This window comes from Marmota monax, unplaced genomic scaffold, assembly GCF_021218885.2.
Source record: "Marmota monax isolate L192 unplaced genomic scaffold, Marmota_monax_Labrador192_F-V1.1 WCK01_AAM20220418_F8-fsc00054, whole genome shotgun sequence".
Lineage (NCBI taxonomy): Eukaryota > Metazoa > Chordata > Mammalia > Rodentia > Sciuridae > Marmota > Marmota monax.
Window position 1 is genome coordinate 1,566,183 of NW_026692145.1, and position 13,066 is coordinate 1,579,248.

At 39.0% G+C, this 13,066-nt stretch overlaps 1 protein-coding gene across 1 annotated transcript in view; it reads left to right on the plus strand.

The window, feature by feature from the left end:
• Positions 1 to 13,066, plus strand: part of Gpc3 (glypican 3) — a 406,893-nt gene that overhangs the window by 383,685 nt on the left and 10,142 nt on the right. The gene's annotated exons all lie outside the window — the stretch shown is intronic.

The window sequence follows — 13,066 nt, forward strand, 5'->3', positions numbered from 1 at the left end:
CAACTCACAGATATTTACTGAGTAACTCCTTTGTACTTAGCACATGTTAGGCACAATGAGGATAAAGAGGCTACATATTTAATCTGTACCTGCTCTGGAGGAGGGAAGGAAGACCCAAAAGGACCAGAGTGTTTGGAATTATTCCTGTACACAGAGTGATGAGGCATTGGTGGCTTGTGCGCAGAATTGTAACAACTGCTCCCAAAGTATGCTTTTAGGTATTTTTGTAGTGCTAGTATGGAGGTCAGGAGAGAGCAGCTAGGATAACAGAGGGCACCAATGTTGAGAAAGCCTGATTTGCTGTACTGGAATATGAAAGATGTGACAGTTTGTGCATCTTTGCCTAGCACCTCCCATACATGTGAAATCCCACAGTTTAATGGAAGGGATATAAACCATCTGCAGCAACATATTTGTTTAAAAAGAAGACACCAGCATGAAGACTTAGCAACTTTGAACCAGTCGAAAGAAGAGCATCTGCCTGATATTTTCGTAGTGGTTATATTGTTCATCTTCCATTCTTCTTATGGTTTGTGTTACTAGCATATTTGTATTGCTTCTGCCAGAAGCCTTGTGAAAAAGAACTTATAAATTATCACTGTAGAGAGGAAAATATATAGAATTAAGATTCCATGTAGCTTTGGTCCACTGCCATGTACAATTGAAGTGCATAAGATTTTGAAAGGTCTTTTACATCTGAGGAACAAGGGAGTTTACAAAACTCCCATCCTTGTTCACTTTTTCATGGAATGCTTATATTTATTTAGCACCTAGTATATGCCAGCCTCTATGTTAAATGCTTTCACATGGCCTCACAGCAACCCTCTTTTATAGGTGAGAAAACTGTCCCAGAAAAGTTATACAACTTACCGGAAATGTGAATTAATGTATAGGGGAGCCAGTGTTGATAGTTACGTTTATTGGCTCCGAGTCTAGGACTTTTACCATGATACCACACTTCCTCCAGCTCTGATCCATTTCATGCTTCATACTTCCAGAGTGTACACAGTATAAGTCACTGTAAAGGAACTCGATTTTGTGACTTGCTCATGAGCAACGTTTGACATTTAAACAAAACACTGGCCCTGTTGAAATGGAGTTTGAGACTATGTGTTTGATGAGGGGGGGTGGACATTTTGAGAAAGAATTGGGTATTAACTGGGCAATGCCAGCCCAGAAAGATTGACCTGATCAGTTACTAGACAGCATGGAGTCAAAAAGTATCTTTAGATAATAAGGAAGGACTATAATGAAAATGACATTAAGAAGGAAACAAAGATACACTTGTCTTGCTTTGCAATTTTTTGTCCCAGCTAGAAACAAACAGTGCCATCAGATTTCTTGCTGCAGATAGATTCCTATCACTTTTGTGGATCCATCTCTCCTAAAAGGCTGTTTGGGCTGCTGGCAGAGTTCAAGATTGATAAATGGACCAAACTAACAGTGGCAGGTCACTCCAGGATGAGGCTAAATCCCAGACTTGATCCTAGGATCCCTTTAAGCTCCATTACCTCCTCTGCTAAGGTATGATTTCATAATTTGGAGGAGACCTAACTCCCTGGCACACTCTCTCCAAACTAATTCTAGATGCGGCCTGGAGCAAGAAATATGAGCTGGCAAAATGATTGGCTGGAGCCCCACCTGTTCCCACAACTGGGAATGGGAAATAGCGTTGTGCCTGGATCACTACAATAATCATTAGTGCCTGGGACTAGAGTTCAGGCTAAGGAGGCTTCGAATTTAGAGGACTCTTCAGAAAATGAAATACCAGGTTAGACTGATCTGCTCAAAGAGATAAAGCAACTGCTTGCACTTTATTTTGAAACTGCCCCGTGTGCTAATTTTTTGGTTTTCCTTAGTATTAAAATCATGAGAAACAACAATTTGATTTGCATCTGAAGACCTCAGATATAGTATTTCAAAATAGTTGCTGGAACTTAATATTATAACATTTCATATTTTTAGATTTAGCTCTTACCTGTAACCATCTGTTTTATTTTCTCTTTTGAGCAGAATTTGTAAATCTGATCATTTTAATGTTTCTCATGGTAACTACAACTAGCTACAGTGAATGTATATTCCAGCTCGATGTAACAATCTAGAAGATAATCAGTTGGATTTTTTTCCATTAAAGATAGTTGATTTCAACAGAGAAGTTCTTTTGTCTTTTTGTCTTATAACCATAGAATTAGATAGCTTGTCTCTTTTTTTCTTCAAGTGTTTTGAAACCCTATAATCCAGCTTCATTCATTGGTTCCTGAACACATTTTGAATACACCTAAACTCAGCCTTGCATAATTCTCCCCTACTCCTATTCTGGTATAGCAATATATTTCAGTTGTCCTTTTCCATTTTCCCTCTTCTGGACCATTTCCTTCTCTTGGTCCCTGAGCTGGGACCTATATAATCTCATTTAATTACCTGTACAATCCTGTAAAGGAATGGTATTGTCCCTTTTGCAAATTAGAAAACAGCAGCTCAGATATGAAGGACTGTGGCCTTGTAGCTAGTAAGGTGACCTGTAATACTCACTCTCTCATGCTAGATCTTTCTCCAGATCCTAACATTCCTATGATGGTAGGGTCTTGATCTCCATTTTTAACTAATCCTATGGAAATAGGCTGGCCTCTAATCAGAATGGACCTGCCCATGGCAAATTCCATCTAAATCCTACTGTACTATATTAACAACATTGCAGATAGAGACTTAGGCACGGACATTAAGTAATTTATTCTTAAACTTGGGATAAATCAGCAGGAAAATCAGGACAAGAACTTAATACCTCTGAGGGAAACTGGACCAGGCTCAGACTGCCTCCTTACTTTAATGCTGCTTGGAAAAATTCTCGTGACTCCTTCGCCTTTTTTTACTTCACATAAATATTCCAAGATACCTAAATGTTTTTCAGGCACTATTCTTATTTTTTTTTTTAATTTCTCTTAAAGTTAAACCAGAAACCATATATGTGTGTGCATGCACATATTTTACAACTGTCTGCTTCATGCACTGTGGCTTGAAAGCCTTCCATATTATTTTGATTGAATAAATATTTTCATAATCACCCAAATGGTACGGTTCATGCTTTTGTCATCAAATATAAACTATATTTCTTAATGGGAAAATGTTCTTGTTTTGGAGCAGTGCCAAAAACTGTCCAAAGAAGATAGTTGAAGTTGGCTTCCTAAAATACTCGTGTTGCTAAATTATCAGGTGTTCAGTAAGGACTATAGAACTGATTTTTAATTCCTATTGAAATTACTCCAAGTTTTAGCACTTGTGCACTTTACATGCCTTTCTCATAATTAACATAAAGAAATTAACATCTTACAAGCTTCAATATTTGATGCCATATGAGTCCTGAGGATATTTAAAGGGAGAAGAAATGTAAATAGGATGAAATTCTTAAGCAAGATTACTGATATGACAGGACTAAAGAGCTTGGGAGTGTGTGAAAAGTGCCTCTTTTCTTCCCTTTAATAAGTCCATTACTTGCACTTGGGCATATTTTAAGGTCCTTTTCATGCTGAGTGTAGAGTTGAGCATGCTTTGCATTTCAAGCTTTGTCTATGAATCAGTAGAAGCCAAAGTTATTTCTGCTTTAAAATAACAGGAGCCAGGAACAGCTAATCTCTTTTCATTCTGAGTTCCTTACATTATTTTACTGGACAAAGTTTGTGTTGGCTACAAAACAGGCCATTCACAACATCTATGAGAAGGAATTTAGGTAAGAATGAAGAGAGATTGGAGGATGTATAAAGACTCCCTCTCCTGAGGCCATTAAGAAATTCCAAATTGGCACTGTTTTGAATAGTGACATTGCATTAGCCTTGCTAATTTCAGTAATTCAAGCTGATAGCCTGTGTTTACCAACCTTCTGGTTGAAACCTTCCCATCACTACAGCGCTGATGTGCTTCTCAGCTAAGGTGAGTTGATATTTTAAAATAGGCAATGGGGGGAAAGGTGACAAGGCAAGTGGAAAGTTGATGGCAGTCAGCACAAGCACTTCTCAGTCAGAAACTCTTTGGCAAGGGATATGTCTTGAATTCCTCAGTAAGGAAGGTCCTTTACTTTTAGCAGGAATGAGAATATGAGACACAAAGGATTTATCACTCCCTTATCTCATTGCCTCTGACCTCTTTGATCATTTCTGTTTAGCTTTTAATTGTGTTCATTTCGATAATTGGGAAAAGCAAGGAAACCCTTCCTAGTTTTTTAATTGTATTTTTAATTGACAAATAATAATTATATGTGTATGTATTTATGGGTCATGATGTGGTATTTCCATATATGCTTATAATGTAGAATGATTAAATCAGGATTTTTTTAACTACCAGGAACACATTTGTTCTTCATTTCATAAAATGTGCAAAGAAACTGACAGATGGCTAATGGCAAAAGCTCCAGAGGAAGGGAACTCCTTTTTAAAGGAGTGTACATTTAAAAGACATTCTTCTAAATCTCTCTTGACTAACTGGCATCTCGCATCATGCTGGAAAAATGTACAGAGGGAAATCTTCAGAGCCTCACAAGCTGAGAAAGTAGAAAGATTGCCGAGTGTTTGAAAGGGTTTAGGGTTTCATTTGAAGAGCAGCTGCACCCCACCGTGCCTACACTCAGATACACTGAAAGCTAGCAAGCCAGGCAGGCCCTTGGAAATGGCCCCAAATGCAGTGATAGTGAACCTCTGGTGACAGGGCACGGCTGGCCGGCAATTCTGGCCTTCTACACATCCGGCCCAGGGTTATTGACTTGGGTTTCCTTTCAGCCAGCAGTGAGACCAAAGTACATCTCTCCCTGACCACTTTGGCTCATGGAACTCAAAGATGAGACAGAGATACAGACTGAGACAGGAACACAGAGAGAAACAGAAAAAGAGAGCATGAGAGATGTTCTTAGATTCCAGTACAGTGTTTCAGAACCAGAAAGGTTCACAGTTTTCCCAAGTATAAAATAACATTTTGTGTTTGTGCAGCACATTAAAGTTTAGAAATAATATTTACACATCTTGCTTCATTTGATAGGCAGGACCATGTCATGCAAAATAATAAAGTATTCTCTGTATACAGGCAGAGCAGTAGAAGTCAGTGGATCAGTCTTTCCCAGGTTTCTCTTTTCAGAACCCTCAACAGAATCTGCCATAGTTCAGAATTCCCCTGGCACTTTATTCCTGCCTCACTTGTGGCACATAACACATTGTAACTTGGAGTACAGATTGTTTTGTAGTCAAATCATCTGCCTCACAAAACAGAGAGCTTCTGGAGGCCAACACTGAGTTTTCCTCTGTCCAGTATGCACTGTGGCACCTAGCAGGGTTGCTGGCAAACTAAGGGCCCAGTTCCTGTTCATCACTGCTCCTGTTAACACCTATGTAAATGGAGAACACCCTCAGGGCTGGCTCAATGCCTACCCTGCATCCCCAGAGCCTGACTGCCTGGTTCCTAATATATCAATAAATGTTCCTAGCACTCAATAAATATTTAATGAATTAACTAATTACATTGTTCTAAATATACTTAACATGAGCCCTTCTGTTCACCTGTGGCTGCTACACCCACCACTCATCTGCTTCAAGAGATTATTCATGATCACAAATTGAATCTGAAACATCTTATAAAGATTCAGGTAATAGTAATAGAGACCAGGATTCAGACTTGGACACATTTTTCCCAAAAAAGCATTTCAAAAGGGCAATGGCAAGAGTTAAAAGAAGCTTTAAGAGGAGGGAGAAAAAAATAGGTGAAGGCAGACTGAGAGAGACTGGTAGGTGAAGACGCTGCCTGAGCCTGTTTTGAGGACCCTGCACCCTTCTAAATGCTGCCTGGCTGGCTGGGGCATGAGAAAGGTGAAACCAAAATTGAAAAAAAAATCAAATTGAAAAGGGGCCTCCTAAACTTGGTCTTAGCCTTAATAGTATAAGGAAAAAAGATTTGAGGATTACTTACCTTGTTGTTAGTCAAAAGGGGGCTTCAGATTTCTCCCCTAGGTGACCTAAACCATAATCTGTCTCTATAACCCTCTGTTAATACTTCTTCCATTTGTGAGGAAATTATAGTGACTGGAGAAGCTCGACTTACTTCCTGTAATCTCTTGGCAGAGAAATTTAAACGACAAGCAGAAATTGCTGTCCAACTGGAATTCTGCATGGCATAGAGACAACAGATTGGGACAAATCAATTGAAGAAAACAATCTTTATTTAAATGGAATGCGTCTTTAATTGTAGTAATCGCCTTAGTAAATTGCTTTCTCTGGTGACATTGCATACCAATTAGTTTGTTCATTTTGATTTTCTGCATTGTTGTTTGTTGTTCATAGCATCATGGTTTGCAGGCTGAGCTGTGAACTTACTACTGGTATTAAAAACTCTCCATCAGAAACTGTCTGTGGGTCTCAGGACCAAAATATCACCCTTCTTGGAAGTGAATCAAATGTCATTAGACAATTATATTTTCTTTAACATTTCCTCAAAAGACCTATTTTCCACCCCCTTATTCATTTGCATTCTTTTCTCTGAGAAGTATTCCCAACATCTTAAAATTGTGAAAATAAAAATGAAATACCATTAATGGGGCCATCCAAGAGCCATAATGGTAACTTACACACAAGGGTTTTCTCCACAATCACCTTATATAACCTAGTGTCATGGTGGTTTTCCTAATGAAAAAGCAGCCATTTAGTTGGGTGTAGTGGTATACATCTGTAATTCTAGCAACTTGGAGACTGAGACACGAGAACTGTAGTTCAAGGCCTGCCTAGGCAACTTTCTGAGGCACTATCTCAAAATTTTAAAAATATGGGCTGCGGTTGTGGCTCAGTGGTAGAGCACTTGCCTAGCATGTGTGAGGCACTGGGTTCCATCCTTAGCACCACATAAAAATAAATAAAATAAAGGTCAATTGACAACTAACTTAATTCAATTTTTTTTAATGTTACAAAGGACTGCAGATGTAGCTCAGTGATAAAGTGCCCCTGGGTTCAAACCCTAGTACTAAATAAAAGAAAAAAGCACCCACTTGCCAAGTTACATTGAACAGTGAGTGGGTCACTGAGACTCCCAGTTTATCTTCCGCACCAGTTGTACCCAGGTGGATTTTTTTGTATCTTTGAAAATGCATAGTTTGTTTTAAAGGAGTATTTGTTTTTTAATACATGTTGCATTAGGGTGATAACATTATAAGGTAATCCCTCCAAATTCCTTAATACTATGATATTTCCCTGATATCCTTTGGATTATATTTTTTAGAAAAAAAAATGCATTAATCTTCCTTCTCTCAAAATCTTTTTCTCTAACTATTCTGTACAACCTTCTGCCTTCGTGTCCTGAAACTTGTTCTCCCATATGGCCTCCATTCCTACATGCCAGGGTTAGTCTAGGAATATACCCTATAGAAATATATCACATACCAAAGATAGATAGATAGACAGACAGACACATATCTATACAAGTATGTTCACTGAAGCATTTTTGATACAGGGAGTGATTATAAACAACCTAAATGCCTGTCACTAAAGAAATGACTAATTGTTATATTCATCCCATGTAATTCCTGGCAGTGTTTAAAAAGAATGTGGTAGTTCTATGTGTATTGACATACAAAGATTCCCAAGACATTATAGTCTGAATGCATTTATGCAAATGCATAGAAAATGCATTTACCAGTAATTGTCCTTGGAGAGTTCTGGGAGAGGGAACTATAAAGTGGATTTTTTTTTTTACTGTATATACTTCAGGTATTGTTTGAATCTTTTGCTTTGAGAACTATTCATATGCTGAGTAGTTTAAAATTAACAACACAAAAGGATTCTCTAGAGTGGAAGAAAGAAGGTTTAGAGGGAAACAAGATGGAGGTCATTTCAAAAGTCTAGGTGAGAGGTAGTGAGAATATAATCTAAGCAATAACAAGCAATGGTGGTTGAAAGGAGAAGGATTCACAAAATATCCAGGGAACTGAATTTATAGGATGTGGTGATTAGTTCAATCTGGAGGAAGAACAAAGAACAATCTAGGGTTCCCAGTAGGTTTCTAGCTTGAGAAACCTGGTTAGTAGTAAAAGCATTCACTGAGAGGGTTAGGGCAGGAACAAGACAGAGTTGGGGTGGGGAGCAGTTAAGGGAAGAGAAATGCTGTATTCAGTTTGTGGCACGTGGAGTCTGATTGCCTGACAGACATTCAAGTGGGAATGGCCTAAGGGCAGTTAGAGTCCAAGAAAGATCTCTAAACTAGAGATAGATTTGGAAATCCTCAGTGACAGATTAAACCAGGGGTACAGATGAGAGCATCCAGGAACAGTGGTAAAGTGAGAAGAGTAGAGGATAGAGGAACAGATGTGAGAACTCCCATCTTTAAGAACCAAGCAGAGAAAAAAGAGCCCTAAAAGGAATCTGAGAACAATCAGAGAGGTAGGACAGGAACCAAGAGGAAGCAGTGTGAGAAAGTGAAGAGGACACCAAGTTTAAAAATAGTATTGGATGCTGCAGAGAGCTCAAGATGGTTTTTTGTAAAGAATCCGTTGAGGTGGGAGGATTAGATGAACTCTAGATTGGGCGAAGGGAGGGAGTGGGCAGAGGGGTAGGAAAGATGGTGGGATGAGATGGACATCAATACCCTAAGTACATGTGTGAAGACATGAATGGTGTGACTTTACTTTGTGTACAACCAGATATGAAAAATTGTGCTCTATGTGTGTAATATGAATTATAATGCATTCTGGTGCCATATATAACTAATTAAAATTTTAAAAAGAATCCATTGAGGGATATTATAAACCAACATGAGGGATCTTTTTTAAAAACTTTCTTTTAGTTGCCGATGGACCTTGATTGATTGACTGATTCATTCATTCATTCATTTATTCATATGTGGTGCTGAGGATTGAACCCAGTGCCTCACCCATGCCAGGCAAGCACTCTACCACTGAGCCACAACCCTATCCCAACATGAGGGATCTTCTAGTGCTGATTAAATTGTTTTAAAATTGCATTTTGATGAGGGTTGTATATCTTGTAAAATGACTAAACATCATTGAACTATACACTTGAATTTACTTGAAATGGATTAATTTATGGTATGTAAATGATATCTTAATAAAGTTGTTAGAAATATAAATAGGGAGTGGCTGGGGTAATAATAGATCAGTGGCAGAGCACTTACCTAGCATGTGTGAGGCACTGGGTTCAACCATTAGCACCACATACATAAAAATAAAATAAAAAATAAATAAAATAAAGGCATGCTGTTCATCTACAACTATAAAAAATTTTAGATTAAAAATATATAAATAGGGGAAATACATTGAAATTTAATTTGAGGCAAACTATGATTCCAAGGAATAATTTCTAGTATAATCTCCTCTTCTAAATTAGGAAAAGGAAAAGCCCTATGAAAGAAAGTTACAAGAAGTATATTAGGTTACTAATTGTCACACTTTGATCCCCCACCCTGTGATATCAATAGCAAGTTCACGTGTTTGATTTGCTTTTCACCAAGCCATGAATATTATCACAGTATGTCTTATTCTCCTTTGGATACTTACAGATTGGTCATCATAGTTATTTTTATTATATATTTCCAGAAGTTAAGAGTGGCAGTCTATAAAGCCCCAATTTTTATCTGTTTTCGTTTGTTTACATTTTAACATATTTGAACATGAATTCTTTATGACTTTGCAATAATTGAGATTTTGGCTTGAAATCTCATCTCTCATTTTATGCTATCTCCATGATGCTTTGTCCCTCTCAGCCATTTTTCCTTCTTCATTTAAATTAGTCAATCACACAATGTATTTGTCTTGGTTAGTGGGCACATTTGATGTATTCTGTAGCTAGGTAAAAATAAAGTGGAAAACTTCTGTCCCTTCTCACTTATAAGGCACCAGGGCTGCCAGTGACCATACTTAATTGAAGTGCTTATTTCTTGCCAAGTGCATCTTCTGTTTATTTTGGCTCAATGTCTTCCTGTTTTTTTTTTCTACTCCTCCTTAGTGAAATGGCTGCAACCGTTTATAGTAGTATATTCCTTTTTCCCTTCTACATCTTTATAGCAGTGGGTTTGGGCCACTTGGCATCTTCTCACTTTTTCTGCCCTGCCTTTGTACTCACCTACTTTGTTCTAATGCCCACAGAGTTATTTGTATGAGGATCATCCAACTTTTTCTCTTCATTCACCGTTGGGTCTTTCCAGTATATGTTTTAATCATCTTCCCAAACTGAATTGTCTCCATCTGATGACTCTTCTTTTCTACCTCTGTATCCTGAGTGATCGTATTGCATGATTGCCCTGAGCACGATGTCTAATACCTGCAAAATACTAATTGTTTCTCATTGAGAAGGGGGAAATTCAATGTAAACAGTTCCTGAATTGGTTGCTCCATCTTCTACACAGACATCCTGAGATGGTCATAATGCATATTGCCCAATATGAATATTTCATATTGCCTGATACATATTTACAGTATTTCTGAGACTCAACTCTTAGGAAACTGGATGGCTTACATTCTTCTTTCTCCTCACCCTAGGCAAGTCAGCATTCATACCCCTAAAATTTTGTCTGGTTTGTTAACTCCTTGGCAAACTTAAAGCCTTCTTCTCTAAGCTAATCATGGCCTCAAAAAGACACTGCTCTCTTTCTTTGAGAAAGGATCCAAAGCAGATTCTTTGGATTGCTCTCTAAACATTGTGTCAAAAAGAGGTATGCGAGGGTCACTTTAACCTTTATCCCTTCACCCTTCATCCCTACCATGAGACCTCTCAAGACCTGAATGAAATTCTAGAGTCTCAGGGCTGAAAGGGTCAGCAGAAGCTATTTACCTTCACCTCCCCCAGTCTGATCTATGTTTGAATCCCTTCACCAATATCTCAATCTAATGGTGTCCAAATTTTTGTGGACCACCTCCTAAGGTAGACCTCATTACCTTGGGGCAGCCTACACAGTTTCAGATTGTGCTAATTATTAGAAATTCTTTATTGCATTCAAGTCCAGTTTGCTGATGGCACTCTTAATTTCTTTTAAGTCCAATCATTTTCCCATTATGACAAAAACAACCACAAAACAGCAGTAATTAAAATGGCATGGGTATAGGATAAGAAGAATCCAAGCTAGAGAAAGAGAGAAGAGAAATAACAAAGAGGACATGGGCACATACCAGGGGCAATATGTCAGAGAAATAGGCCTGTGGGCAAATGAGGGAAACTGAGGTGAGAAACAGAAATGGTGCTGAGAGGTAAACAGTAGGAGAATGGAAACACTGATGTAAAACTAAGAAGGGAAATATTGGAACCTTTCTAGAAGAAATGGAGCCCAAAACAGAAAAGCATCTTCAAGGTTCAAAACCCAACCTTGCCCTCTGCCTAAGGATATGGAAAAGAGCACTGTGGAGAGAGGAGAGAGTGTTTAGTAGAGCTGTGACTAGATGGAAGAGAGGAGAATCATTGGACACAGGAAATTAGAGAGCAATGGAAAGAGAAAAAGAAATGAATAAAGAAATGGAAAAGGAGGGGGAATGAAAACACAGAACTTTTAGGTTAAAGAATTGTATTTATTCCTGTGCCAGCACGTAATTGTATTTTTCTGGCAGTCATCCCACAGACCTCTGCAAAGAGAAAGGGGTGCCGGCTTGTGTCACTACAGGGATTGAAGTCTTATTGCTTTGTACTATTACAGCCAAATGATGGACTTCATTAATGAGGCTCTATTTTGATGTCACAGAGACAGGCATTGAAACTTCAATCATTAGCAGCTCCTACAACTTGGGAATCAATGGTGATTGGGAAGGATGGGGTGTGGCCTAGGGGTGGGTAGATGGTGAGGCAGAGGACAAAGTTATGGGAACACAATCATAAAGGTTCCAAGTGAGAAATGAATGGAACCTGCTCACCAGAAAACCTGTTTCCTGCTCAGCATGTCACACAGAATGCCGGCATGTGTCAGCTGCTCACATAGCAAGGCATCAAGTTCCAGGCAGCAAAAGGGAATAAGAAAATAATCTTTGTGGATTCCATCCCCAACGAGGGCAGTAAGCTGATGCTGTGGGTCATGAAAACTAGCTATTGCTCAGCAGTGCCTTGGAATCTAGAGGTCAGGGTTTGAGCCCTGCCATTTGTTTCCTGAGCTGCCCACCATTGGCCCTGCCTTTATCTTGCCTTCATCATGGATCAGTGGTGGATCCTTCCCCTAAGAAGATCAGGTAGTAAGAATTGACTCCTTAGGAAGGGTGTCATATATGGAAATAGCCCTTCACCTGCATACTCTCTGAAGGCTGAAAATACATGTTCATTCATGCAGCTGTTGATCCATGCATTGAGCCAGTCAACAAGCCTGTTTTTAAATGTCTCTAAGCCAAATATTGTGTGGGAGCTACAGAAAGGAGTGTGACTCGTTTCTTACTCCAGTGAGGCTCAGTCTACTGGAGGAGAAGAACACAGAAATAACTAACTCTGAGACAAATGGAACTTAGTGCTATAATAGAAGTCCCAATTCAATTAATAGAGAAGTGACTCATTGGGGCTAAGATGAGAAGGGAAGGCTTCCTAGAAGAGATCAAAGAAGCTGAGGCTTGCAAGATACCATTGGGGATTTAAAGAAAAGGGAGAGAGAGAAAAAGAGAGAGACCATCCAAGCTGAGAGGCTGAGAGACCACCATGAAGACATGGGAACTTCAGAGTCCTGGGCATTATCAGCCTTGGTATGACTGCAGTATATGATGCCTGGGGAAAAAATACATGGGCAGTTGAAACTGAAAAGGAAATAAAATGAGATAGAGAAGCCCTTGGATTCCCTACTAAGGGATTAGGACTCTATCCCACATGCAGTCATCAAAGGATTTGAGGAAGAGAGAAATGTACTGCAGCATGTGTTTTAGGAAAGGAGTGTTGTCTTGTTCCAGCTCTCAGAATAGAACATTCCTCCTTCTATACAGCAGTGGGCCATTGGAGAGGAACTGGCATCCTGTATAGCTGAGGCATTGAGTGCTGGGGATTAGGCCTGAAGGAAAGAGGAGAAATGGCTAGCCAGCCTCCAGTAAAAGAGGACATGGAGCCTGTGTGAATATGAGAATGCACACTCACTGTCA